At 46.1% G+C, this 27,382-nt stretch overlaps 1 protein-coding gene across 7 annotated transcripts in view; it reads left to right on the forward strand.

Moving 5' to 3' along the window:
* TENM4 (teneurin transmembrane protein 4) overlaps nt 1-27,382 on the forward strand; it is a 695,703-nt gene that overhangs the window by 132,622 nt on the left and 535,699 nt on the right. For all 7 annotated transcript variants that reach the window (XM_084894429.1, XM_084894427.1, XM_084894432.1 and 4 more), the window contains exon 2: nt 14,957-15,012. The gene's annotated coding sequence lies outside the window, so the exon portion shown is untranslated. The remainder of the gene's footprint in view (nt 1-14,956; nt 15,013-27,382) is intronic.

Consider the following 27,382-nt stretch of genomic DNA (forward strand, 5'->3'; position numbering starts at 1 on the left):
GCCAACTCAGACCCAAGACCCAGAGAGATGAAAGCATCAATTGGAGAAAATAACCCGAAGCGTGTGGGAAAGAAGGTTATTGTGAAGCACTGGGGCTTCTGAAGCTGAGGCAGAAAAGCAGCTGAAAAATCCACACTTGGTCCACTTGACCGGACCTTTAAAGTCAGACTTGTCTAGAGTTCAGACTCCAGTTGTGTTGCTCTGATGAGGTGGCTCTGCAACCTTGGGAAGGTCACTCACCATCTCTGAGCTATCCTTCTGCCATCTCTGAATAGAGGGATTGTAATACTCATCCTGTTGTTTGTCAAGTGGATTAAATAAGATAAAGACCTGAAGGCCCAGGAACATAGGACTACTAGCTCTCCACTTTTCATATTCAGGGTCATGGCAGGTATCTTAGGGTTTGAGGGACTTAATTGCCCCTCAAAAATCAGGTGCCTTGTCTGCATCAAAAATAATTTGTCTTTATAAATTGCAACTATGCATTACTTTGTCATTTGCTTATTTAGAAAAACAATAAAATAAAACTGTTCAAATTGTCCTTATCATAGCTCCTGGCAGAGGAGACGGTCATCTTGATTCTCTCATTTTGCAGAACAAATACAAAAGTTTGGAAATTTAGACTGTGTCTTCCAAGAAGCTGACACCATGTGTGGGTGTTAACATAATTTTTGTCCCCAACCATGACCTTCATGCAGAATTTCCCAAAATAGGAATACTAAGCTTAGTATTTTATAAACCCCACTAACCTGGGAGAACATTATCATAAGAGTCATTTTTTGTCATCTTCCATTACACACCAATTTTCCAGGCAGAACAGAATGTAGGACACTATTGAGCAAATGAAATAATAGGTGTGTGGTGAAAGGTTAATAACTCCCATTGCCGATTCCTGAAAGGAAGGAAAACTGCGGTGTAACTTCCACTGTTGACATTTTGTTATGTGTCCCCTCTTGAAGCAAACAAAGTGTCTGTGCATTTTTAAAAGGCCTCTTTTCTTTGTTTTCAAAGTTCTTTGAAATTGTGCCTCAAAATGATTTGGTTTATAGAAACTTGGCCTTGGTGAGGAGCCATTGATACTAAGTCATGGGGCCTCCCCTCTCTTTGTCCACCACCAGCTTTCCTGGAAATGGTGGTAGCAAGCCACCAGAAAGGTGAGGGGGTCCTCAAGTCCCCCCCCCCCAAAAAATGAGCTGTACATTCTGAGAAATTTGGAAGCCCTGGTTGATGTGGCCCAGTTAGTTGAGTGTCATCCCATGCACTGGGTGGTTACTGGTTCAATTCCTGATCAGGGCACATTTCTCAGGTTGTGGGCTCAATCCATGGTAGCGGGCATGCAAGGGGCAGCTGATGGATGTTTTGCTCTCATATCAATGCTTCTCTCTTCTCCCTCTCTCTCTAAATTTCAACAAACTATTTTTTATTTAAATAAAAAGGAAAGCCAAGAGCACTTTAAAGTAAGTCTACAGATAATAACATTCAAACATAGTCCCCTCTGCTATGTATATATGTATGTATGTATGTATGTATGTATGTATGCATGTATGTATACACCTATTTATTTACTTACTTAATTACTTACTTACTTTATTTGCCTTCCCCAGTGATCTCTCAGCATATACCTCTTCAGCAGACCCCAGCCCAGTCTCTCATTCTCTTTTTCTATTGATCTACAACCCTCTTTTCTCCAACAGTCTGTTTCCTCACCTAGCTCAGAATCCTGGAAGATGATGGATAAGAGTCACCCATGTTCCAGGATTAGGAGAAATAAGCATTGGCTTTCATACTTTGTTTAAATGCAACTCATAGCAATAACTACTTTTTAGATCTTGCTCAGTATACTCTATATGTAATAATAGAGCTTGCTCTTAGGTGAGAAGAACTTTGACTTTTTAAAAAAATTCTCACCCAATTATATGTGTTTATTGATTTTAGAGAGAAAGGAAGGGGGAGAGAGTGAAACATCGATGTGATAAAGAAACATCAATGGGGTGCCTTGAATATGTGCCGTGACCAGGGATTGAATCTAGGTATGTTCTCTGACAAGGACTCAAACCAGCCACCTTTTTGTGTTCGAAACAACACTCCATCCATGTAAGCCACCTGGCCAAAGTAGAATTCTGACATTTTTAGTTGTTTTATGTTCCATTCCATTCTTTTATTTAAAAATTCTGCCCCAGCCAGTTTGGTTTTGCTCTGTGGTTAGGATGTCAACCTGCACACCAAAGGGTCATGGGTTTGATTTCTGGTCAAGGGCACATAACTGGGTTGCAGGTTCCCTAGCCCTGGTGGGGGAAAGGTGGGAGGCAAGCAATCAATCTGTCTTTCTCACCTCAATCTTTCTCTCTCGCGCCCCTCCTCCCTCCCTTCTACTCTCTCTGGAAATAAATGGGAAAAATATACTTGGGTGAGGATTTTTAAAAATTCTGTTTCTAATGAGCTAACTTAAAATTTTAACTCCTCAATGGGATATAATCTTCAGCTTGAAAATACTGGCCTAGTGCAGTGCACCTGAGACTTCAGTTTCACCCAGATACCCTGAGGATTGGATTAGGGGCAGGTTCTTATTCTGTAGTTCTGGTGTGGGGCCACAATCCTGCATTTCTAACCAGCTCCCAGGTGACTTTGACAGATATACAGAGCACTTTGAACAGACTGATTCTCCAGCTCAGGACTGTTCAGCACCAAGGACAGATGCCTACCCACCAACCAACCTTTGCAACCTTTGTGACACCCTAAGTGTTTGGCCTCTCTGCAAGCATGTGCCAGCATTGGGGAATAACTGCCATTGGGGAGAACTTCACACAGACTTCCTGATCATGTGAAACTCTCTCTTCCTCTCTCTCCCTCTCTCCCTCCCTCCCTCGTTCACTCCCACTTCCCTCCCTCCTTCTTCACCTCATTCCCTCTCCTTGCAGTAGTGTCCTGGCCAGGGACTGGGGGCCAGAGTTTATGGCTGGGGACCCCCAAGAAGCTCTGCTCATAATGAATAAGCAAGTAACATAACTAGCTAAAATTTTCTTAGCACCTACTATATACCATGAACTAAAGGCTAGCATTTTCCTGCATTACCTGACTAGGACTCACAATGGACCTATAAAATGGATCTTATTTTTCATAGTTTGCAGAGGAACTGAGGCTTAGAAAGATTAAATTCCTTAACCAAGGTCACACAGCAAAAGGCACATCCAGAGTCTGAACTTGATCCGGGATGTGCTGGCTATTTGGAATTGGCACCCCAGGGTACTGCAGCCCTAGCACCTTTTATCAAGAGGGACACAAAACCACAAGTAAATGGAATTCATTTCTCCCCATCATCAGATTTTCTAGAGTTGTAGGGAAAGTATTTTGAAATAGTAAGACCCCTTATTAATACCTTCTGTTTGCCTGGCACTGTACTTAGCGATTAACCATCCATCACCTTCATTATCTACTTGAACTTCCTGGCAACACTGTGAGGCAGGCATGATGATTTCCACTTTTCAGAGGGGAACACTGAGGCTTAGAGAGGTCAAGTGGCTCTTGAAAGGTCACCCAATCTGAAATTATTGAGTCAGATATGAACCCAGGTTTTCCTGACCATAAAGGCAGTCCCTCTTCATGGCTCTGGCCATTCTGTATTTTTAAAACAACTTTGGTGTGATTATCTCATTAGATTATCAGAGCTCAGCAGAGAGATGGGTGGCATGATTGGAAGAAAGGCTGGGACTGAGGAAAGGAGGGTGAGGGATCACAGGGATTGCCCACCTGGGAGAAGAGAACATAAGTGCGGTCTCCACAGACCAGGAGGGCTTCACATTGAACGTGGAAGTGGCTCAGCCTTTACTCGCTTCCCAAGAGCTCCCAGCATTCTTGGTATCCCTCCCGAGAGCTCGGGGGAGGCAAGTGCAAGGCAGGGCCATCACTCTGCCTGCTTGCGAGGGGAACAGAGGACCCTCTGTTGTTGCTGCTGGAGCTCCGCAATGATAGATGGAGGGCCATTTGTCGAGCGAGAAGCCATCATTCATGGAGGACAATGGCCCACTGGGACCCAACACATTTGGGGAAGAGCATGAAGCAGACAGAAGCAGGATTATGTGAAACAAAGCCAAAGGAAATTTGTTAGGAGTCTGATTTCCAGAGCCTTGACATTGGCAGGAACGAAGCTCTTTTTCTGTGCAAGAGTTATTAGCAAATGTATTCAGAGCGGGGGCAAGTTCACTGGCTTCCTGGTGTCCGTTTGCAGCAAACATTGGACGTGATTGTGTAGGACTTAGCAGAGGATTATCCTTTTAGAAAGATTGCATTGGGTATATTTGGATAGGGAGGAAGGGTCTGGTGCATGTAATTTGCTGGGCTTTCTGGGGAAGCACTGAAGTGGGGGGGGGGGGAACCTGGACCCATAGCTTCAGTGTCATCAACTGGCGCTTTCCTTGTCCTGATTCCTGGTCCCTTTGCATAGGTCTGGGAATAAATAAGTTGAATGATTCATTTCACTTGGCTTTGGAATCATATTCTAACATAGTAGGGCCCCGCCCTCCACTTTGTAACCTAGAAAAGTTAACGTTGCATGTATGAAAGGCAGCTTGCAGTTACAAAAACAACTGAGGTCAGGAGAGAATGATGGAAGGGCTGCTTCCTCGCCTTCTGGTTTTGGGTCAGGGAGCATCATCAGCCATGCAAATGGGCGGTTTCCGACAGTGCCTACGGATGGGGTCTGCTGGAAGACAAATGGAGTGTGTAGAAGCCTTAATGAATGTAGAAATAAATGGGCAGCCCATCCCGATGGTAACAACATACACAGCCTAAGTCTAGGCTCACTTCTGAAAATGAATTTGCTGGCCCTGGCAGAGAAGGCTGAATGGGGTAGGGGCTGGTGCATCTCCTTAAGAGAAGAAGAGCAACCCATGTCAGGGTGTGCTTGTGGCAGGCCTGGCAGGGGCAGGATCCACTCTCCAGGTGCTCTTCCCATCTCGTATCTCACCATGCCTAGTAGCAACCCTTCAACAAGGGGGCATTGGGAGCACTTATTAACTGAGTCCTTGATGGGTCCTGAGGATATGAAGATGAATGAAGTCAAGGTAGTATTGCTCAGTGGTTAAGATCATTTTTGCTAGAGTCACATAGCCTGGATTTGAGCAGAAGCTCTGCCACCTGCTCGACCTTAGGCATATTACCTGGCCTCTCTGTAACTCGGGTTCTTCATCGGAAAAATGGGAGAGCTTACAGGAGGCTGTGGGTGTTCAGTAAACTAATATTCGAACATCTCCTAAAATAATGCATAGCAATAGTAAAGGTGTATGTCGGGTTTTCTGCTGAGATTGTTATTATTTGACATATGCTTACTGAATTACACTTTATGCCAAACTCTGTGCAAAGGAGGAGGCAGTGCAAAGGACAAGGCCCCTACCCTCATGCACCCACGGTGCTGAGGAGCCAGCCACACAAATGACTGCATGGAAGGAGCTGCTGTGTCCTCTGAGGAATACTCAGATGGAGTGCTGTGGGGAGTTGGTGGGAGAGATGAAATCAGCCTGTGGACCAAGGATTTCTACCTGGAGGAGGGAACCCTCATCGTGGCTGTTGAAGGACAGGGAGGAATTATTCATGTGGAGTCAGCAAGGTGAGAGTCTGCATTGTCCCAGCTTGGGAAGAGCTCTCCTTTTTGTGAGAGTACATGGAGACCTTCAAGGTTCAGAGACTCACTCAGGGCCCTGCAGCCAGTGAAACAGTTCCCGGGAAGAAGACAGACCACAAATGGGTTGTACTCTGAGTATCATGAGATTCTGAGGAGGAAGAGGAAGCAGGGGGGCTTGAATTGCAAGCAAATGCTTCTCACATTGGTGGGGGAGCAGACACTGGAAGGGTTTGGGTTGTTCCAGAAGAGGAACAGCATGAGCAGAAGTTCAGAGGCAGGAGTGGGCAGAGCACATCTAGAGAAGGGTCAGCAGACCTGAGAGGAGGCCAGGAGCGCATGCTGGGAGGGGAGCTTGGCCAGTGTGATTACAGAGAGCCTGGGAGGTTAGGCTCAAGTGTTGAGCTTTAGTCTTTAAGAAAGACAGTGGCAGATAACTGATTTCACTCTGAAGATTATTATGGGCTCATAAAAAAACTATATATTGTGGGCTTATAAAATATTAACCTCAGTGGACAAGGTAGGATTAAAAAGATACAATGGAGGCCAAACCCAAGGTACTAAACAGCACATCCACTGTATTGGTCCCCTCCCCCCACCCCGGCCAATACCTCGGTTCCCTCTAGTACTCAGTCCCCAATATCATTGAACTGATAGTGGCCTTTCCCCTTCCTATATTCCTACAGCAGAACTATAGAAGTGGGTGTGTCCATCCTCATTTTACAACAGAGGACACCAAGACTCAGGAAAGAAAAACAGTGTTCTGCATAATGGTTTGGAGACTTAAGCACTTGGGAGGCAGTTCTGAAGAGTGGGCAGATCATGGTCTGTTCCTTTGGGGACTCCAGTTTCCTCCTCTGTAAGTCAGGTCACTGCCCTAAATCAGAGGTTCTTAATGTGAGCGCGTGGGTGGGGAAAGTTAGCATTTTCTTCCATTGTGGATGTAGGCAATAAACCACAATAGCATTAGAAGTCTCCTGGACTTTGTTGCCAGGAGGAATCAGATATTGTTGCTGGAGATACCTCAGAATACCATTTGCACTCATCACTCCTTCAAGGCTGGAAGGGTTATTAGACCTGCCTTTAGATCTTGTTATAAATATTGACTTATAAAAAAATAAAAATATTAGTGTATCACAGAGTTATGAGTTTAACATTTTGATAACCATTTCAATATAATTGGTTTCCACTGTCATCCTAGGGATTTTATTTTATGCATTTAGAAACATTTTTCTGGGAAAGTATGTTTCAAGAACCAGCCACTGTTTCAGGGTTCCATGAAACAAAAATGGTGAACCCCATTGTCCCAGATGTTTTCCAGTTACTTGAATACCTGGGACTCCAGGATCCATGAGTTTCAGGCCCAGGGGCACTCATTTAGCAGCCCAGCCCACACTGTGTCCACACCTGTGGCAGCTTCAGGGGCCATTCTCTGGGCCCTGTCTGCCTAGTTGGCCAACCTCTCCCAATATTTTAGTGGCTGAAGATGTCCAAGAAGGCTGGACAGGGCCAGATAAGCCTTGCCATCCCCTGAGGCCCCTGCTCTGGGGAGCGCTGGGTGCTCTGCTAGGACTACAGGTATGCAGTATCCACCCACCCACTTAGGTTCTTCCCTGCAGATCCTTGTGCAGGAACCCTGCTTGGGGGGCTGGGCATTTCTTATCGTTTTGCTGGGAAGGAAGCCAAGCTGTAGAGAGGGCAAAGGCCTGGCTGAGGATCACAGGTCTCGTCAGGGTCAGAGGAGGGACCAGAGCCCATCTAGGCTGATGTCCATTTCCTGGAACATGTGACCCCTTTTCAGCTTACCTGGAGGCAGTCTTTCTCTGTGAAGGTGAATCTTTACGTCGTCTTTTCTTGCACATTCCTACTCAGCAGTTTTCTTTGGAGAGTTTACCTCTCCTTCCTTTTTCTCAAAAGTATTTTTGTTTGTTTGTTTTAACAGTTCAGATTTTCTCCTAAGAGTTCAGACTCATCCCTTAGGGAACTTCACTGCTGAGTTTTCAGACCCCTTCTACATATCATAAAAAAAATGCAAATTAATTGGCTATTTCCTGAAATCTCCTTAGTAACCATTGGAATTAATCTAAATTCAGCTTTGACCCTGGAGACAGGGGAAAGGTCCAAGCTTGCAGTCTCATCATATTGATTTATTCTTTCATCAAATATTGGTTGAGACTTTGAGTCAGCAACCAGGCCAAGAAATGGGGAAAACAAGATGACACAGTCCCTGGCCACCTGGGGCTTCTTTTCAAGACAGACAGTGAACAGGTAGCTCAGGGGTGCAAATTGTAACGAAAGAGCAGTGGACCCTATGAGGAGCTGGCTGCCTAGGGTTCATCAGCAAAAGTCGTTCAAAGTATATGCTCTTTAAGCTGAAACCCAGAAGGTAATGAGTTAGGAAAGTTCTAGACATCAGGGCAGCATCTGTGTCAATACAGAAAATAGAAGAGAATAAGGAGAAAAGCAGACAGGGAGGTTAGAGGGACAGAGATGGCCCAAAGAGGAAGACTGTATAAACAGAAGGAGGGTTTGAATGCATCTTGAGGACAGTGGAAATCCACCAAACTTTTAACAGAAGAAAGACATGATCAGATAGTGCCCTTTTAAGACCAGGCGTGGTGCAGGAGAAGGCTCAGGGGGATGTGAAGTGAGGTAGGGAAATTTGCTAAGAGAGTCTTGTCATGAGAGAAGATGATCTTTTGGGCTAAGTAAGGTGTTATTTGATTGATATGGACCTGGGGATGGATTTGAGAGCTCTTTATAAGGTGGACAAATTGAACAATGAGCAGGAAAAAGTCAAATCCAGAAAGACTCTGCCTTCTTCCTGTCTCCCGAGTGTCTATAGATAGGTGAGACCATGACTTCACCCGGCAGGGCAGGCAGACCCTCTGTGGTTGTCATGAATCCTTGATGCTCTGTGGCATCAGCCCTATGTCTTCATTGCTTGGTGCCTGAAGTTGTGGGGAAATCTGAGCAGATACAGACAGAAGGGTGTAGAAAGCAACACTGCTCCATCATTCCATTCTCTATGTCACTCAGGTCTTCTTTATTGAGAATTGACATGGTAAATTTAACTTCTGTGCTCCCTGCCATCCAAGAATTCATGATAGAGTTTCCTAAGTCAGTATGTGACAATGAAATGTGAGAAGTCTAGGATCACAAGCAGAGGTGACATGCAAAATATTTAACAACCTGGATGGCAGGTCACAGGCCTCTGTCATAATGCCTCAGGAGGAGCCGAGGGCCTTCCATGTGTCACACCTTAGCCGCTGAACTGTGGGGGCAGGGGACAGGATCCTGAGAGAAGCTCAGGTACTGGTGGAGGCATCCAGGAGCTTGAGCAGTGACTACATAGCAACTGGTGTGGAAGTATTTCCATATTTTAGCCATGCCACAACTGTCCAGTGTGTACCTGCTGATCTAGACTGGGAGTCTGGGAAGGCTTCCCAGAGGAAGTGACATTTGAGCTGAGATATGAAGCAAGGGCCTGCTCAGCTGGGAGTAGTGGTAGCAGAATCAGCTTGTGTAAATGCTCTGAAACAGGACAGAAAGTGAGATGTTTGATGAAATGAAAGGGGAGGGGCATATGGTGAGAGGAGACAGAGCTACCAGCAGGAGCCAGGCTCCCTGGGCTCTGGAGATGGGGGTGGGATCACATTTGCAGGATGCAGGGAGGCCATCTGGGAGGCCACTGCAGAGGCTCAGGTGAGAGATGACTGTGGCTTGGACTAAGGTAGTGCAGGCAGAGATGGTGAGAAGTGGCCAGGATTGGGAGAGTTAGAATCAGCAGAATTTGATGATGAGTGAAGGGCTGGGGTGTCAGGGAATGGTCTAGGTTTCTAGTTTATGCTGCAAGTGGCATCACTCACTGAGATGGAGACCAGAAGAGGACCCTTTGGAGGTCAAGATTAGAGTTCATGGAGAGTTTGAGGCTGACAGGTCGGTCTCAGTGCCTAGACACCATCTTCTAGTTCCTGCTCTAAGTAATTAGGGCAAGTCACTTCGCCCATCTGAGTCTCCTTGTCTTCAACTATAAAACTGGGGAAGTAACACCTGCTTTATAGGGTTGTTGTTAAGGTTGTTATGAACACAAATGGGAAGCACCTCACCCATCATAAGCAGGCAGTGACCACTGGCAGCCACTGGCAGTGGTAGATTTTAATTAAACATATTTGCTCAGGAATCTTACAAGGCCCTGTTATAATGAGGCACATATGGTATATTTCCTCCTTTCCAAAATAAAATTCCAAGTCCATGACAGTGGTGGTGATAAGAATGATGATGAAGATGATGGTGGCAATGATGATTCTGTTTCCTTGGCTATTTGAAGCATATTAAGCATCTGCCTCCATCATTTGAGGAGCTGGTGTTGTGCAGGGGAAGGATCATTGGGCTCAGATTCAACTAATTGCACTCTATTTCTGCCTCTGCAGCTTTGGGCATGTCATGGAATCTTTCTGAGCCTTAGTTTCTCTGGGTGTGAAGTGAGGGTGGTGATGATATTACCTCCCAGGATGATTATAGAATTCAAACTAACTGGCTTTGTGTAGAGTTAATGTAATGCCCATTGCCAGATGCATGGTTGTGCTTAAAAGTTACTGCTTCGCTGCCTCTAATGTGACCCTACTTATTGTGCCTTAGGGAAGTGGGAAGTGGCATCAGGCCCTTCCCAGTGGGACCTCAGCCTCACTTCTGCCTTCTCCTGCTATCCCCTGTCCACCCTTGTGGCCAAGCCAGGAAGGCAACACCACTTCCTCCACACCGCTCTCTCAGCTTGGAATTCCCTTGTCCTACCTTCTGCCTCTCAAATGCACTGGGATTTCATTCTTCCTCTGCCAAGCTGTGGTGGGTTGTTAGGTTGTTTGGGCCAAGGCCCTGTGGCCAGAGGGCAGTTTCCTCATCCTAAATTGCTTCATGTCATCCTGTTTTCACACAAAAGAAATATGACCCAGAGGGCGTGAGAAAAGAAAAATCTTGGACTCTGAAATACCCAGAAGAAAGCCAAAGTGAGCAGGTTTCGAGGACCAAGAAGCTGAAGTCCATGAAACCAATATCTACTCACTGACAATGACCAAGCAGGAAATTACGATACCACACCCCCTGGGAGAGCTCCTCCTCATTCAGACACGTGGTAGTAATAGACAGTCAGTAGGATCAATAGTTTCCTGAGATCAGTGTTTGCATCTGAAGAGGAGGTACTTAGAATTCAAGAAGCATCTCCGAGCCCAGGGTTTCTGAGACATAGTGGGCAGGGGCAGGAGGGACTTCCTGAAGGGAGACATGTGCTTGTGCCCTCCCTCCTCCAGCCCTGCTCTGGGAATCACTGGTGCCCTTCCCCTGCAGATCCTGACCCACTCAGGCCTAGTGTCTATCCAGAGAGAGTATGAAACCCAGCAGAACCTCAGTCTTCCTACTAGGTGGAGCCTGAAAGTTCAGGTACCTTTTTCCAGTTCCAGAGTAACTAGAGCTGACTAGGGACATCCTGTTATCCACTTCAGTCCTAGTAAATAGCCAGAGAAGCTCACTTAGTCAAGGGGTGGGGAGAAGGATGTTTGGGCTTCTCTGAGGAGATGGCAATGAAGCTGAGAGGACTGGACAGGGAAGGGGGGTGAGTCTGGATTAGCCAGTAGAAGGAGAGCAAATAACTCCCCATGGAGAGGGCACAGCACATCAAGGACCTTGGGTTGGGAAGACATGTGACTTATCTGAAAACCTGCAAGGAAGCCATGTGGCTAGGTGCAGAGACTGAAAGAAGATAAATGTATTCAGAAACCCAAGTAGTGCCAAAAACTGGGTGCTAGGTGTGGCCTATCAGGCACAGGGGCACATGAGGGACTTTGAACATGATCTTCCATGGAATAGGCAACTATTAAAGGCCAGGTGATCCCATTTGCACTTTAAAAGTCCTTTAGTTTCTGAGTGGTGAGAAAATTGGAGAGGAGGATGTGGGGAGAAGAATTAGGATGTGCTGTGGTCCGGGTGAGAGATGGTGGTGGTGGTGGTGGCAGTGGAGAGGGGTGAACAGGAGCAGGAGTAAGGTCTGCTTAGGAAGTGGGATGGAGAATACTTGGTGGCTCATTGGCTGTGGGTAGTGACATGCAGCGAGATGTCAAGGTAGAAGGCTTCTGGTGGGGCCTCTACTAGACGCTGGTGCCACTCACAGTGATTAAACATGCGGAAGAAAGTGGAAGCAAGGATCAAGGCAAAAGACAAATGCAAACCCTATGTACCAAACAAGAAAGAGACTAACTTCTGACCAAGAAGTGGGGAAAGGACAGTGACCTTCAAGTTCCTAAAAGAAGTAATGCAAATAGCCATGAAATAGAAAAAGATATTCAACTGATATAAAAAACATGTAGATTAAAATATCTAGACTCCATTTATCCATTACATTGGCAAAGAGAATAAGAAGAAGAAGAAGAAGAAGAAGAAGAAGAAGAAGAAGAAGAAGAAGAAGCAGCAGCAGCCAGTCTGCTAACAGCTCATATTGATTAGAGCACGAGGAATTGGCATGTCGATATATTGCTTGTGGAAATATAAAGTGAGGCAGTATTTTGTGGGAGGCAGTTAATAATTTTTTAAATGTTTAGCTGTATTATATATGCACAAATATTAGGGTTTCTTTACTGCTAGAGAAAAATTGGAAACGACCTGTATGTCTATCAGTAGGAAATTAATTGTGTATCTATGTAACTACTTAAAAACAGATTAAAATTAGTGTGTATAGTATGATCCCATTTGGTAAAGTATCTGGATGTGTTGTTGTGAATGTGTGTGGGTTTAGAAGGAAATATATCTAAAATCATACTGTGAGTGATGAAATACATTTATTTTATTTAACATATTTGGGTAAGATGAAAAGATAATATTTTAAAAGAAGAGAAGACAATAACTGCAATATAACAGAAACTGTGATTAAAGTGTTATCAAAGGGCCAGGCTGGTGTTGCTCAGTGAATTGGGCATCCTCTCATGCACCAAGAGGTCACCAGTTCAATCCCCAGTCAGGGCACAGGGTCAGATTCCAAGCTCAATCCCCAGTATGGGGTGTGCATGAGGCAGCCAACCAATGTTTCTCTCATTGATGTTTCTCTCTCTCTCTCTCTCTCTCTCTCTCTCTCTCTCTCTCTCTCTCTTCCTTCCTCTCTCTCTCTTTAAAAAAAATTATATATATATATATATATATATATATATATATATATATATATATATATAAATTAAAGAGTTACTGAACAGAATGCAGGGGCAGGAGTGACAAATGCTATCTTGGGTGGCTTGAGAAAGCTTCCTGGAAGAGGTGTCATTGGATGTAGTATGAATAATCAGAGTTATGTTTGTTTGGCTTTTCTGCTTCTGCACATCAAGGAGACCCAGGGAACTTGACAAAGGCAAAGCCTAAGTCAATTTTGCAGGCCTTTCCCTGTGTTTGCTCTCGGGTCATAAAAATGCCTGCCAATTTATTTTAAACCAGATGATAGGAAGTGGAAGCTTAGAGCTCTAGAAATACATCAGCAGCTTAGGCCAGTGTGCCCTGCAGTCACTTTGCCACTTCCCTCTGGGCCCCTGACCCATTTGGGCTTTTATCCTCATTGGCAGTGGCAGTGGCATTCCTGGACACTCTGCTATCAGCCCTTTCGATTTCCTTGGTTACTATCTTGGATCTTTGACTAGAGAATCACTTTCACTTCACATTTTCTAAACTTGGTTTTCGCAATTATGCAGCTTCTTAGCAAAGTGCCCTTTCGGGAACTTAAATATGCATTGATACGATCTACGTACTTACTGTGTGGGAAACCCAGTGACCCTACAGAACAGAATGACCTGCCTGAATTGGGAAAAGAAGCTTAATTGGTGGCCTGATGCCACGGAATTGCAAATTTGGGGTTTGATGAGGACCTGAAGGGAAACTGAATACACTCTCAGAGCACAGGGTCAGGCGTGGGGTAGGGGCCCACGTCCCAGTGCCTTCAGTTATTAGCGGTGTAACCTCAGGCAACTTGCTGGACTTATAGTGTTAGTGACATTGCTGTTTCAGCTCTGAGAGGTGACTTTGATTCTAAGGTCTGGCTGCAGCATCGTGAGGGGGCTGAGACGATCCCTTCCAAGAGAAAGTAGGCACCACGGGAGCAGGGTGGTGCAGGGCTGAGCCTTTACATTTCAGAAGTTACTTACTCTAATGAGCACTAAAAATATATATGTATTCACAGCCCCTAAGCCCATGACTTCATAGACAGTTTATATAGCATTGTCGTGATTAAGAGTTCCTTTAAATGTGTTAGCAGCCATTTTGCAATATCGGAACCTTTCTTTGCGGAGAGGTTAGGCTGCCTTTCACTGCACCATAGAGAGTAGGGGGGGAGGAGTAAAGAGCTTCTAGAACTTTAAAAAAAAATCCATTAACAATAAAATTAAGCAAAAAAAAAAAAGTGAATTGATTTGGAAAAATTAAATGACAGCAGAGGTAAGATAGCAATATAGCAAAAATTGGGAAAGTGGTACCAAATCAGAGTGGCAGTTTTCTAATCGGTAGGATCTCCCAGGGTGGTTATGAGGATCGTGAGATAATGTCTGTAGATACTGGTGGCTCACTGGCTGTCACAGAGTAGGACTCAAATAGGTGAATTTCCTTTTCTTTTTAAGTTAAAAGTGACCTCTCAGATTGCCCAGTGTGGTTTCCTCATTTTCCAGATGAGCCACCTGAACTCCAGTGCGGGAAAGACCAACTGAGGGCTCCTGAGGTCACGTGCTCCTCACTGGGCTCAGGTGTGCACAGTGCCTGCCAGGGACCTGACAAGTCTTAGGGAGCCTGACAAAGGCATGGGAATACAAATGGGCCAATGATGCAGGCCACAGTGATGGGAGAGCCCTGGGGCAGGGAGGGGGAATTAGTTTTCAGTATAGTGCACTGTTATACCCCCTCTCTGCAAAATGGGAAACTATATGTATGTAGAGAATAAAAAAAAATAGAAAAATATCCCAAAACATTAGACATGAGTAGGTAGAGGTAGTGGCATTTTCCTCTGCTCTATTTCTCCTGGTATTTAATGATGTTTTGCATTTTGACATCTGTGAAAAACAGAATGATTGGAAGGCTGGGTTTTCTGTATCAAGAGTTGGGCACCATCAGTGCCCTGTTTGTCATATAACTATCCATTATCATACTTCATCTCTGATTATCTCACTTCAGTTTTGAAATAACTCCCTCTTTGTCCTTGACCATTAGCAATTTTCCCATTTCCCTGGGATCATAAGCAGTTGGTAACCAATATTAGGTATAAACTGATGATGCATCCAAGTCCAGCGGTCTGCAGGGATTCATTGTCATTGTCTTCTTGTTTTGCAGATGGAAACACTGAGACTCAGAGAGGGCTGGTGATCTCTGCGACACTCGGTCAGCAGGTAAGTGATAATGCTGAAAGTGAGCCTGACACACGATATAGGTCTCGTCTCCAATCTCTGCGGCCCGTTGTCTCAATCTTGTGACTTTTCTAATTTGTGCAATTCAAGTCAGGAAGTAAGATGAGTTGTTTTGAGGCGTTTGGGTATTATTTGCGCTTGCGGTTTTCTGTTTGTTCCCACCGTCGAGTTGGAATGGTTACCAGGTAAGTCTGTGAAGGCCTCTCAGGCATTGCCTGGATCAGATGGGATCTGTCCCTGAGAATGGAAGAGCTCATTCAAACCTGGACCATGTGCCTAGTGTGACATCATTGAACCTTCAATTGACCCAACTGGTATGTCTAGAACAGAGAGCCCTGGACTAGGGGGTCAGGGGACCTGGGTTCCAGTCCCACCATAAGCTGCTCTGTGACCTTGAACAGGCCACTTACCTCGTGGTGTCCCTTGCTTTTCATTCTTTCTTTTAAACTCCCCCCTCAGACTATCTGGTGGCAGACTCTGTACCTGGCATGGGGGATAACAAGATAACACAGGCTTTGCCCTTGAGGCATGCATTGCCCAATTGATGAGATCTTCCATTTCTTCATTACTGTCTCATTGTGAGAATTGCTAGCATCTGCTTTGGTGTTTACAATCAGTAGAACATTTTGCCATCTTCCCCAAAACTCTGTAAGATGAAAAAAACAACAACAACAACAACAAAACACACGTTATTGCTATTTTGCAGAGGAGAAAATTATGGCTTAGAGAGTTGGCCAAGGCCACATAGTGAATAAGGGTTAGCATTGACCTTGACATCCAGAGCATTTGTTTCTGCCAAAAGCCCATTGCTTCACCTGATGGCTTGAGCACCTGAGCAGGCATTTTAGTAACTCTGCCCCTCAGCAGCTGGTCAGTGTTGGGGTGAGCAGCACCAAGAAGGCCCCCATGGCTGTGGAGGAATTCTTTTCTGTGAGGGGTACTCTCTGGTGTGTGGTGGGTTAGTCCAGAAAGCAATACCTTCTCTGCCTGAGAGTGAAGGCAGCTTTGGATCCTGGGTAAGCTGATAACCGGAGGAAAACATGCAGGGGGCCCGGGGCCAGGACCACTACCTCTGATGTGGGATGCAGCATATCAGAGAGAATCTGCCCTGGGCCTGGATGCACACCCCTTCTGCAATGACCCTACTGCTCTGCTGTGTCCCACCAAAGCTGAATGATCCCAGAGCTTCTGCTGGGGCGGAGTTGCCTGGCCTCAGGCAAGACTCAGAGAATGATCTGGATCAGAGGCTGCACTGTTTGTTTGTGGGGATGACAACTGCTTGAGCCGGAAGCTCTGGGGCTCCCCCAGAGCCTGGGACTTCAAAGGGTGCTGAACAACGCCAGGGACTAGGCCTGCTTTTCCCTCCCAGTATGTCTGTATGGCGTGTATTGTGGCCATCCGTGATGATGTACCCCCATGTGTGTGATGTGTAAGATTTGTGGGGAATGTGTGTGTGCATGTGTGGTGTGTGTGGGAAAGGTATGCATGTATGTGTGCATGTGTGTATTTAATCTCTAGGAAGCAATTCTTATAAAAAATTCAATTCTTATAAAAACACGGTGTAATTTTTCAACAGAACCCAGAAATGGGCTTTTAATAAGCATCATTAAGCTCTTTGATTACAAGGGGAAGCCAGCCATTCTTTCATCCCGGCTTGGATCACACAGTTCTCCCTTGCCCTGTTCTGTGGGGTCAGATAAAAACTCCTACTATTCATATTGGTCTCTCCCAAGCCCTTTCTCCCCCTTTCCTGCCCTCCCCAGCCCCGGCCCCCACACGGGGCTTGTCTGATCTTGCCGCTCGGACCTGCCCACAGACAGGGCTGGTGTCACCACTGACAGATGATAGCTGCGGGCGTGCCTGGAGTCTGAGCGCCCTGTGTCTCCTGTTGTCCCAGCAGGAAACTTTAGGGTCTTTGTTCGGGAGGTGCTCTGAGCTGAGAGATCCGGGGCTCCTTCCTTTCCCCGAGGGTCACTTACCACCGCCGCCACCCCGCAGGGCTGGGTGTGTGCAAACCCTTTCCTTTATGGATTGGGTTTCCCCTTGTCCAACAAGGGAGGAGGCCAGGCCCCGCTGAAAGGCAGGTTTCACTCTGTACTGAAAGCATCCCTTCAGGTCTCCTAAGGAAGCCTGTTCCCAGAGCGATTATCTTTCCTAAGCCCGGAGCGCGGTGAAAGGAAGCTAGGCGGGACTAGCAACAGGCTCCGCACACGGTGCTACAAGAATGTTTCTTCGTGTAAGCAGGCGTGGGTTTGTGCAGTTCGGTTCTTCTCTGTGCACTGGCTCAGTTCTGGGCTGGTATGTTCTGATTTGCATGGCTCCTTCTCAGAGGTCCTGCATTCCTGAGGAGGGGAGTTCTGCCTGCCTCGCCTCTGGCACCCCAGCACGGGGAACTGGGGCACACATGGGGCACAGGGCTGAATGTGCAGGAGGGGCAGCCAGTGTTAGTAGTCTATACAGAAGCTGCTGGCTCCAGGCAGCAGGTTGCCCAGGTGGGGTACCTGTGCCATGTATCATACAACAGGTCTGCAGTTAAATCCTAGCCTGGCCTCTTAGTGCACCAAACAACTCAGTTTCTCTGCACCGTGGCCCTAGAGGGCCTTCCCTATTTGGAACACTCTGCCTAGATCTTGCCATCAACTCCAGGGCAGTGGCTGGCCATTCCCCGAGGCTCCAGTCATTGGCTCAGACCTGGGGACAAACCAGAGAAGCCACTAAACATCACAGTCCTGCCACACATCCCCAGTGGACATGCTGCCTTGACTTTGAGACCTATCCAGACACACTATTCAGGACTGGGGACAACAGCCATCAGCATCAGTTCTCCAAAAACCCTCATTCACAGCTTTAAAAGACATATATTAAGCCCTACTATGTGCAAAGCACTGTGGTAACTTCTTAGACATATTTTTCTAATTTTCATAGGCATTTTCCAGATGATATAGCTAAATTTTAGAGAAGTAATCATGCCCCAGAATACATAAATAGTTCATGAAAATTCCTGGATTTGAATCCGGCATCTGGACTAGAAGCTTATAGCTTATGCTCTCCACCTCAATGAAGCATGTACCTCACAGGGTTGGCAAAAATAAAATAATAAAAACTTAATAAAAATGGTTGTCACTTAACAGCAATAGTTCTTTTAAAGATAATCTATAATAATAAAAGCATAATATGTTAATTAGTCCAGACATCCTTCTGGACAACCTTCTGGACAAAGCCAAGGCTGTGAGGGCTGAGGCAAGCCGCCACAGCTGTGAGGGCCAAGCCCCTTGCACGAATTTTGTGCATCAAGCCTCTAGTCATTAATAAAGCACTTACTATATGGCATCCTAATCATTGGTTCTTCTGTGATCCTCTCCCACTGGATAGTGAGGTTCTTGAGGCAGAAACTGAAAGCCCCAATCCTTTGCAGGATCAGGGTTTATGGCAACTGGTCAATAAATGTCTGAATGATTAATAATACAGGAGCGGGCAAAGTAGGTTTATAGTTGTTTATATGGAAGATAATCCAACAGTCGTATATAATAAAAATCTAATATGTAAATTGTTCTATTGGGAGTTTGACCGCTCACTATGAAGTGCACTGACCACCAGGGGGCAGCACAGAATATGGTGGGCATCAGTGACATGGCGATGGGTGGCAGTGAAGGCACTGCCAGCCCTGATTTACCCTGAAAAGAGTGGGACCATGGCGGGATGGTGGGGCAGGTGAGGGGCGGCTCCAGGCCAAGGCAGGTGCAAGTGGGGGCCCCGATCACCCCACTGATAGCCCCACAGATGGCAACCAGTGGCTACGGCAGGGTTGGGGCTGCTGCCTGGATCCCAGGCACTGATGGAGCCAGTTGGAGGGCCTTAGCCCTGATCAATTTCCCCATAGGCAGGATGGTGGAACAGGTGATGGGGCAGTACCAGGCCATGGTGAGGTGCCAGGCAGGGCTGTGGGACTGTGAGCCTGGGGGTGTGAGCTGCTGCCCGATCCACACAGGCCACCTTGAGGACCCCACCAGTGCACAAATTTGTGCACTGGCCCTCTAGTGAATAAATAATAATATAAGACTAATCTCTGTATTTTGTGTACTCACAATTATAAACCTACTTCTGCTCAGCCCTGTAGGTATTATTTGAACTCTTTAACCCTATAAGATTCATTTACACTAGGGGTTTCGAACTCAATCAGAGAAGAGGCCAAAATCTAAAATCCAGCCTAAATCGCTGGCCGAATGGTTTACTGAATAGTCATAAACTGACAATGTCATAAACTGACAGCGGAGTGCAGTGATGACAGCGCGGTGCGGGCCACATTGCAAGGCCTGGCGGGCTGGATTTGGCCCTCGGGCCTTGTGTTTGACACATGTGATTTACACCAAAGAAAATAGAGGTTTGAAGAGTTTTGGGTAACTTGCCAGGGTACCTTGCTGGTAAGTGACAGAACCAGGAATAGAATCTGGGTGACTGATAGGAAAGTTTGGTATTCAACTGCAATGATGTCCTGCCCCACCCAGAGGCACTGGCCTCCCCCACGGCCATAGCCTCAGTGATACCAACATCCTCCGGTGAACTCCTGTCACTCAAATCCAGCTCCTGCTTACCCAGGGCTGTGTAAGGTTTCCATCCAGAAGGAATGGAGCTGGAGAAGGCTGGGAGGCCATAGTCATGCATGAAAAGCATTGGAAGAGTCACTAATGGAATTAACAAGAAAAGGGTCCCAGCCAGTGTGGTTAGTGGTTGAGCATTGATCTATGAACCAGGAGGTCACCCGTTTGATTCTCTTCAGGGCACATGCTCTCCATCCCCAGTAGGGGGCATGCAGGAGGCAGCCGATTAGTGATGTTTCTCTCTCATCTGTTTCTACTTTTCTGGAGAGGAGACCCAATTCATAAGACACAAGCAGGGCAAAGTCAAGATCAAGCAGGGCAATCTTTTGAGCTCAGTGGATGGCAGTGGTGAAGTGATTCCATGGTGTTTTCTGGGGGTATTTCTCAGGCTTGGCAAGTATGCTACCACTGGCTGAGTGGCAGGTGAGGCCATGGGAAAGTCTCAAGGAAGGGCCTTTCCTTCTAGTACCTCCCACAGGACCTCCTGGACCAGCGACGGGTTTCATCATGTGGCGCTTCACCTTATGCAAGACAAAGAAACGGTGCCCCGCCCAGCCTCATCGCCACAGGATAACTGACTCCTGGTGACTTTATCCAAAGGGTAGCAGGAGCATGTGCTTCTAGTGAATGTTAAGCAACATGGAGGCAGGTGTGAACTGGGAGAGAGAGGGGCTTGGAGAGGCTGTGGGCTGCCTGGGCAGAGCTAGGATTCCCAACGTTGACTCCTGCTGGGGCTGGGACTGGGGCTGGGGCTTACTTCCTGTGGGTGCAGGCTGCATTCTAAGTCCCGGGGACTCCAGTGAGGAGCACCGGTGCCCTCATCTAAACACCAGGACAGAAACGACTCTCTTTCAAGGACCAGAAATGAACTCTCCTTCAAGGGAAAACGACACAGAGACATGTCAGTTAGAATGTTCCTGGGTATGTCTTGGGGTTGGGTGGGGAAAGGGGTGGGAGGTGCTCTTTTAAAGACTGGCCCTTGCAACTCAATGGGAGTAGCAGTCCTGGGCCTTGAGGCTGGACCTTGAAGGCACTTGCACTTTCCCTCACAGCAATGGTTTTAAACTGCTCCGTGGAGCCCTGGCAGTTTATTGGAATTCTCTCGGGCTTCCTTTGGAGACAGGCAGACAGTCCTCTATTCCTCTCCGGCCCCCACCTCACTGATCCTCTTCTCTCCTTGTTTAGAGCCTGATGTTTGCCTGGGAAATGCTCCCATGGTCATACTGATGGTTTAAAGCCAACATCTGGACCCAGCCAGTTTGGCTCAGTGGATAGAGTATTAGCCTGTGGACTGAAGGGTCTCGGATTTGATGACAGTCCAGGGCATGTACCTGGGTTGCAGGCTTGATTCCTGGCCCTGGTTGGGGCGATGCAGGAGGCAACCAATCGATGTGTCTCTCTCATACCCATGTTTCTCTCTCTGTGTCTCTTCCCCCACCCAGCACTAAAAATCAATGGAAAAATAATCTTGGGTGAGGATTCACACACTAAAAGAAATAGGAAAAAAAATAAATAAAGCCAACATCTGTTCTCATTGGCTATTGTGTCTGTTCTGATTGGTTGCTATCTGTGCCATAGGGAGTGTTAGATGTTTTGAATTCAACTCCTGCTTGCAAGCCTTCTTTTGCACAGAGCCTAAAGCCACTGCCCCATGCCACCTGCATCTAAACACAGGCACACTCCGCCCACAGCCTGCACACCACTGCTGTACTGACCTAAAATGGTCCTGCTGTGTTTGAAAAGTGCTGGCTGTGCTTCTTCATCTCTCCCAGGGCTGCAGAGTCACCCGAATGTCACCAACCCATGTGGCCACATGGGCCTTGGTGCTGTGTCTGTCCTTCCGACCACCACCAGAGTGGAGGTCCAGGTTGTGCTGAGGTAGCAGACCCGGGAGCAGGGTTGGTGTTCTCTGCTGCATCCCCTGGCATGTCTCCTTAGCAAGCTGAGGGTGTGCTTTATTGCCTGCCTGTGAACATGACTCCCAGGTTCTCTCAGCTGTGCCTTTAAGAGCAAGCTGCGCTCCAAATGAGCAGGGGAGTCAGCCTCTCTGGGAGGATTCCTTATGGGCATTTGTGTGTTTTTTCTTCCCCCTTTCTTAAAAAAATAAAATAAAATAAAATAAAATAAAATAAAATAAAATAAAATAAAATAAAATAGCAATGGTAAAAATCATATAAAGGAAAGTGCATGCCCTTTGTACTCATGCAGACCAGGGTTTACACACAGGCTCTGATTCCTGTTCGCTGTTTGACCTTGGGGAAATGGCTTCTGGCCTCAGTTTCCTCGTTTGAAAGATGAGAATGATGACAAACATGACAACTAATGTCTTCCACGTGCCTGCCAGAATTTTAAGCATTTATGTGACAACCACGAGGTAGATGATATTATTCTCTCCTCATCCTACAGATGTAGAAATGGAGGACAGAGTGACTTTTCCAAGGTCACACAGCTAAATGGCAAAGCTGCACTGAACTACAGGCCGTCTGGCTGCAGAGCCTGCTTTCTAGGCCTCAGTGACCTTGCTATGCGTTCCCTTGCTATGCCTCAAGACCATGTCAGGACTAATTTCCAAGCAACGAATCTGGAGCAGAGGGTGCTCTTCCTACAAGCAAATTCTCTCTTCCTCTTGTTCTGCGTCTGACAGAACAAGAACAAATCTTTTCATACACTGAGTACTTCTATACACTGGGTACTACACTATGTGCTTCGCATTCATTATCAAGTTCAGATATCTCAGGTTTCCCTTTTTAATACTGTTCCTGTTGTACAAATGAGGGGACAACAGAATGAGTAGCCCTGGTGAGGTAGTGCGCTCCCCATCAAGGGAGCGATTCACACAGGAGCAAGAGGGCCACTTGTCAGGGCTGTAGTGGGGATTCTGGCATTGGACTGTGACATCATCTGTTCGATCCCATGATGCTCTTCAGTGCTTAGTTTGGGATATGAGCAGTTCCCATGATTTTGTGGAAGTGGAAAGGGTCTCCTGAGCTAATTCCAGTGTTTCAAGGTCCTCTAGAAAGTATTCAGAGAGCAACTAAATATATTCTGCCTGTGGCTGGAATCTATACAATTGGGAGTCAAGAAACCCAGGTTATAAAGGAAAGAAGGAAGGAAGGAAGGAAGGAAGGAAGGAAGGAAGGAAGGAAGGAAGGAAGGAAGGAAGGAGAGAAGGAAAGGAGGAGAGAAGGAAAGAAAGTTTTAGTCTAGATTCTATAACTAGTTGGAAAACCATTTAGCCTCTTGTACCTTTTGTTCAGAAGAAATAATAACTTTAAAGAGCTGCTGTGTCTATAAACTAATACATCTAAGTTGAAAGCATTCTGCCATGAGCATCATTAGCATTATTGTTCTTCCTCATGGTGACACCTTCAATCTCTAATAATTTCAAAAATGAGTCAGGAACAAATGCTCTATCTTTCCAGATTAGATGGGTGGAGGAGGAAATGCTGAAAATGGGAGGAATAGAGTCAACCTATCGTTTTTATATTAGAGAGCCTCCAAGCCTAAAGCAGAAATTGATCTCTACACAGGCAAAAATAGAAAGAATGAAGAACTTATATTTGAGTTTCCTAGCAAACAAGGGGAAAGGGGAAAGCTGATGATCACATGTTGTTCTTATTGGTTAATGTCAAGTCTTTGTTAAAGAATAACTGAACACAGATGACAAGCTGTACACTAGGCATCGAGCAGTATAGCTTGTGAAGGACTGACTGGCAAATACGTGATGTATTACAGGTTGTGTAATACATCACGGAGACCAGACTCTAGGACAGGGATCTGCGTGCAGGAAGTTTATTGGATTTGCTCTCAGGATCAACACCTATCGAGGAGTAAGGGAAGTAAAATTGTATGGAAGGAGGAGCTGGGTTACAATGCAGCACCGAAAGACACATCAACTGATCCCAAAGGGAGGTTTATAGCTGGCATGTGCCTTCAGAGATCCTGCCCTGAGTTCAGGGCAGCTGAGTTCTCTGCCCTCTGCAGCAGCAGCTGTGGATTGCCCCACGCGAGGCAGCCTTCTTGGGTGAGGGCCATTCCTGGAGAAAGACTCAATTAAGAACTGTCAGCAGCCAATGGCAATAGTCCCCACCACTGGAGAAGGGGGGCCGGGGTGCCAGACGGCTGATCTGGACACATGGAAAGCAGGCTGCCATTCCTTCCTTACATCCCACTACAGACGCCACTAAGCACCTCTCCTGGGCACTGTGTTCGGGTGAGGTTCAGAATGTTTTCAAACGCAGTGCCCCAGATAAGCATGATCAGTGTGTGGGAATGGACATGTGAGAAGGAGTCCACTGGCTCCTTTTGGCCTGTGCATCTGCAGGAGACGTTACTGGTGGAGTGAGCGTTAAGTATCCAATGTTACGATTGCTCTTTCAGGACTGAGTAGCTGGCAGGTCTTAAACAATTTCCCTGACATGTCCAGTGGAAAAAGGGATTTTCTTATATTTTTTTCCTTATTATTCCCTCTGCCCCATTCCATTTGGACTCTGAATTGTTTTTCTTTTTACCTACAAAATCAGTTTCCCCCATGACTAATTCCACCCCTCTCTCTGCCTTCCAAGTCACAAACTTGCCCATCATTTCACCCAGTAATTTTAACCATCCACCCCTCCCCCCTCAGACATCCCTCCCTCACCCAGTTTCATGGCACCTATCACCTTCCAAACCTGTCCATCCCATTAGCTCCTGGCTTTCATAACAATAATAAATGGCATCCATGTTCAGCCAGTGAAGAAATGGGAGCTCAGAGAGCTGATGATGCTTTCTGAAAATGAGACATCTAACAAGAGACAGGTCCAGGTTTATCTCAGATCTCTTAGCTCCCAAAGTCTGCATTCCTTCTTCCAGACCTTTGAAATACTTGTGGTGATTTCTTGATGACTCTACATTCTACTTCCATCTTCTCTGGCTGAGAACTCTACAGACTTCAGTTGTTAATCCCACAGGTCATTATGAATGACTACCAAGTGTTAGAAGCCACCCTGCCCCCTTCCTTTTTCCTTTCATAGGGTAATTGCAGAGTGCTGGGTGCAGCCTGGCCCTGGGGCCTATGAGTTATCCATTCATTTCATGCCAGAGATGCTCCAATGGGATCACAAACTCACTCTCAGAGTTGATGGGATAAGGCTGACACTGAAGCCAACTAATGGACTTGTGGCTCATGATGAATGAGACTCAGTCAGACTACCTGGCCAGCTGCCAAAAGTCTGGCAACATCACAACCACCTGGTCCTTTATGCCAAATGCTTGTGCTCTCTTCTGTCAACCTTTTTCTTTAAGGAAGATGCATTTGGTAAAGGGAGGTCTTCTGCTTTTAGCGGGGAGTCAGTTCCATCAAAACCAAGGGTCAGCCCTGGCTGATTTTGCTCAGTGGTCAGAGCATTGGCCTGTGTACCAATGGGCCCTGAGTTCCATTGTGGGTCAAGAGCACATACCTGGGTTGCAGTTTTGATCCCCTGCCCTGGTCAGGGTGCATGTGAGAGACAACCAATAAATGTCTCTCTCACATCGATGTTTCTATGTCTCTCTCTCCACCCCCCCTCTCCCTCCCTCCCACTGTCTCTCTCTAAAAAACAAACAAACAAACAAACAAACAAAAACCAATAGAAAATATTTTTGAGTGATGATTAACAACAAACAAACAAAAAACACATCAAGAGTCTGATAGGCTATTGTTAAAGACTCCTATGGAGGCACCTATTCTGTGCTGGTTAGGAAGCTAAGCAGGATAAGAAGCTAAGCCCAAAGGAATAGAGCAATAAAACCAGGGTCCCACTTGCCCCACAGATATGAGCTGGTGGTTGCTTATTGTTGTGTTAATGGAAGACAGGGTTCTGCAGTCTACAGAAGGCGGGAGGCTTCTGAGCTCTTACAACTGGTTGACTCTGTCCTGTGGCCTTGAGACTGTGATTTCTTTGCACAGAGAGTAACTTAGAATCCTCATGGTGAGTGAAAAGAGAGGCTGATTGAGTCCTCACTCCTCTCTCTAACACAGATTCTCTGTGTGACCCTGTCAGAGCACTGAGCCTCTCTGGTCCTCAGTGTCGATATAGAGGATGGCCACTGTAATGCCCCATGCGCCTGCGACCGGGAAAGCAACTTGTATAATGACTTGCACACAGCAGGCACTCTGTAAATGATACCATGTTTTGCATCCCCACCCCCAACTCATTACTTAGTGAGACCAGTTGAGATGTATTTACTAGATATTGGTGGCCTACCGAACATGGATATGTCCCCAAGAAATCCAGTAAATCTTTTGTGGAATCATCCAGGGCTGAGTAGGTTCCAGGCTCTCCATCCACATGCCTCCTCACTGCACCCCACGGGAGGTGGCAGGCAGGGAGGTTACATACTCAGGACCTCCTACCAGCCCCAACTTGGAGAAGACCCCTGCTTGTTTTCTAATTCTTTAACTTCCACTCCATTTTCCTTCCTAGTAGGATGCCTCCTCTGATTGCTCTGAAGAAGAGGTGGCTAGGGCAATGTGAAAAGGGTCCCACCCTATGAACTGGCTTCATGAAAACAACACTCTCTTGACCCCCAAGCCTCAGTGATCTCCCTTATAAAGCAGAGTAGTAATACTCTTCTTGCTGGCACTCAGATTGCCTGTGGTTGCACACATGAGAGCATGCTATAGAACAAACGTGATTTGTGGTGATGGATTCTTTCTTCTGTGAGTTTTCATTTCCTGGACTGGCTCCTTCACCAACAGCTCTCAACATGAATTCCAAATATATTTGGTTTGTGAAGTAGCCTGTGGATGTCTCTGCATGAGCTTTCCCCATGAACTTGTTTTAGAAATTGATGTTTTTGTCTTCTTCACTGAACTCCAAGATTTTTAAGAACAAAGTCCCACCCCTCTTCATTCCTCTGTATCTTCAATGTGTCACAGGTGCTCCATCATTGTTTGAATAAATAAAGGAGGACACAAGGACAAGAACACCACAGGCACCTGCTTTTATCTGCTCTGGGAATGTGGGTCCTCATGGTATCCCCCCCACAGTCCCAAGAGGTCAGTAGTATTCCCACTCCCAAAAATAGTTCATCAAGGCCCAGAGAGGTAAAGCCACCTACTCGAGGGCACACAGTGAATCACTAGCAGAGGAAGGGACACCTCAGGGCATTAGACTCCATAGCTACTGCTAATCTACTGTATCTCCTTCTCTTTTTTTCACATTTTATTGCACAAACAACAATAAGAGGAAAAATACAATCAACTTCCATCTCACCACTTCTAGCAAGTCAGCTGTTTCCATTCTTCCACATTCCTTAGACTCCTTGCATGTTTTTATAACAGCAGCTCACGTGCCATAAAATGGACCCTTTTTAAAATTGTACAATTCAGTGTTTTTTAGTATGTGCAGAGCTGTGCAACCATCACCACTATCTAATTTTAGAGCATTTCATTACCCCAGAAAGAAACTCCATTCTCATTAGCAATCACCCCCACCCCCAATCCATTTCCTACTCTCCCCAGCCCCTGGCAGCCACTTATCTACTCTCTCTCTATGGATTTGCCTATTCTAGAACTTTTCTATAAATGGAATCATATACTATGTTGCCTTTGTGTCTGATTTCTTGCATTTAGTATAATATTACCAAGATTTACCCATGTTGTAGTACATATCAATTCTTCATTCCTTTTTATGGCTGAATAATACACACACACACATTTTGTTTATACATTTATCAGTTGATGGATATTTGGGCTATTTATATTATAACATATATATATATATATATATATA

Source organism: Pipistrellus hanaki (genome assembly GCF_964339955.1).
Source record: "Pipistrellus hanaki genome assembly, chromosome: 9".
Lineage (NCBI taxonomy): Eukaryota > Metazoa > Chordata > Mammalia > Chiroptera > Vespertilionidae > Pipistrellus > Pipistrellus hanaki.